The sequence below is a fragment of the Physeter macrocephalus genome, chromosome 11 (genome assembly GCF_002837175.3).
Source record: "Physeter macrocephalus isolate SW-GA chromosome 11, ASM283717v5, whole genome shotgun sequence".
Lineage (NCBI taxonomy): Eukaryota > Metazoa > Chordata > Mammalia > Artiodactyla > Physeteridae > Physeter > Physeter macrocephalus.
The window spans coordinates 68,973,656-68,976,357 of NC_041224.1; the positions used below are offsets into that span (position 1 = coordinate 68,973,656).

A 2,702-nucleotide genomic window follows, 5' to 3' on the forward strand; every position below is an offset into this window, starting at 1 on the left:
CATGGCACAGGGAGATCAGCTCGGTGCTTTGTGACCACCTAGAGGGGTGGGATAGGGAGGGTGGGAGGGAGAGGAAAGAGGGAGGGGATATGGGGATATATGTATACGTATAGCTGATTCACTTTGTTATACAACAGAAACAAACACAACAATGTAAGGCAATCATACTCCAATAAAGATGTTAAAAAAATTAACCTACTTGCTAAATAGGCTCTGATTTATAAGATGCATATATTTCCAAAACTGTTCAACATCTCTACTTATAAATTAATTCACAGGATTCATATAGTTGCTTTTTACTTTCAAAAGGGTGTTAGCAAAAATAATACGAGGAGACCTTCAAGATGGCAGAGGAGTAAGACGCGGAGATCACGTTCCTCTCCACAAATACATCAGAAATACATCTACATGTGGAACAACTCCTACAAAACACCTACTGAACGCTGGCAGAAGACCTCAGACTTCCCAAAAAGCAAGAAACTCCCCACGTACCTGGGGAGGGTAGAAGAAAAAAGAAAAAACAGAGGCAAAAAAATAGGGACAGGACCTGCATATCTGGGAGGGAGCTGTGAAGGAGGAAAAGTTTCCACACACTAGGAAGCCCCTTCACTGGTGGAGATGGCGGGTGGGCGGGGTGGGGGACGCTTCGGAGCCACGGAGGAGTGCACAGCAACAGGGGTGCAGAGGGCAAAGCGGAGAGATTCCGGCACAGAGGATCGGTGCCAACCAGCACTCACCAGCCCAAGGCTTGTCTGCTCACCCTCCGTGGGGGGTGGGAGCTGGGAGTTGAGGCTCCGGCTTCGGAGGTCAGATCCCAGGGAGAGGACTAGGCTTGGCTGCGTGAACACAGCCTGAAGGGGTTAGTGCGCCACAGCTAGCCTGGAGGGAGTCTGGGAAAAAGTCTGGAACTGCCTAAGAGGCAAGAGACCATTGTTTTGGGGTGCGCGAGGAGAAGGGATTCAGAGCACCGCCTAAAAGAGCTCCAGAGACGGGCGCGAGCCGCGTCTATCAGTGCATACACCAGAGACGGGCATGAAGCGCTAAGTCTGCTGCTGCAGCCACCAAGAAGCCTATGTGCAAGCACAGAGCACTATCCACACCTCCCATCCCGGGAGGCTGTACAGCCCGCCAAGGATAGGGTCCCGTGATCCAGGGACAACTTCCCTGGGAGAACACACAGCACGCCTCAAGCTGTTGCAATGTCATGCTGGCCTCTGCTGCCGCAGGCTGGCCCCGCATTCTGTATGCCTCTCTTCCCCTGGCCTGAGGGAGCCAGAGCCCCCTAATAAGCTGCTACTTTAACCCCATCCTGTCTGATTGAAGAATAGATGACCCAGGTGACCTAAACGCAGAGGCAGGGCGAAATCCAAAGCTGAACCCCAGGAGCTGTGAGAACAAAGAAGAGAAAGGGAAATTTCTCCCAGCAGCTCTCAGGAGCAGTGGATTAAATCTCCACAATCAACTTTATGTACCCTGCATCTGTGGAATACCTGAATAGACAAAGAATCATCCCAAAATTGAGGCAGTGGACTCTGGGAGCAACTGTAGACTTGGGGTTTGCTTTTTGCATCTAATTAGTTTCTGGTTTTATGTTTATCATAGTTTAGTATTTAGTTTATTATCATTGGTAGATTTGTTTATTGATTTGGTTGCTCTCTTTCTTTTATATATATATATATTTTTTTCCTTTTTCTCTTTTTGTGAGTGTGTATGTGTATGCTTCTCTGTGTGATTTTGTCTGTATAGCTTTGCTTTTACCATTTGTCCTAGGGTTCTGTCTGTTTTTTGGGTATTTTTTGTCTTTTTTTAGTATATTTTTTAGCACTTGTTATCGTTGGTGGATTTGTTTCTTGGTTTGGCTGCTCTCTATTTTTTTTTACTTTTAAATTTTTTAAAATATTTTTTTAAAAATTTTATTTAATAACTTTATTTTATTTTTTCTTTCTTTCTTTCTTTTTTCTCTTTTCTTCTGAGCCATCTGGCTGACAGAATCTTGGTGCTCTGACCAGTGTCAGGCCTGTGCCTCTGAGGTGGGAGAGCTGAGTTCAGGACATTGGTCCAACAGAGACCTCCTGGCTCCACGCAATATCAAACAGCAAAAGCTCTCGCAGAGATCTCCATCTCAAAGCTAAGACACAGCTCCACTCAACGACCAGCAAGCTACAGAGCTGGACACCCCAAGCCAAACAACTAGCAAGACAGGAACACAAGCCCACCCATTAGCAGAGAGGCTGCCTAAAGTCATAATAAGGTCACAGACACCCCAAAACACACCAAAGGACGTGGTCCTGCTCACAAGAAAGACAAGATCCAGCCTCATCCACCAGAACACAGGCACCAGTCCCCTCCACCACGAAGCCTACACAACCCACTGAAACAACCTTAGCCACTGCGGGCAGACACCAAAAACAATGGGAAGTATGAACCTGCAGCCTGCAGAAAGGAGACTCCAAACACAGTAAGTTAAGCAAAATGAGAAAACAGAGAAACACACAGCAGATGAAGGAGCAAGGTAAAAGCCACCAGACCAAACAAATAAAGAGGAAATAGGCAGTCTACCTGAAAAAGAATTCAGAGTAATGATAGTAAAGATAATCCAAAATCTTGGAAATAGAATGGAGAAAATACAAGAAACGTTTAACTAGGACCTAGAAGAACTAAAGAGCAAACAAACAATGATGAACAACACAATAAATGAAATT

The 2,702-nt window shown here is 45.7% G+C and overlaps 1 protein-coding gene across 5 annotated transcripts in view; it reads right to left on the bottom strand.

Moving 5' to 3' along the window:
- Nucleotides 1-2,702, bottom strand: part of CHRNA5 (cholinergic receptor nicotinic alpha 5 subunit) — a 76,862-nt gene that overhangs the window by 41,205 nt on the left and 32,955 nt on the right. The window lies entirely within an intron of this gene.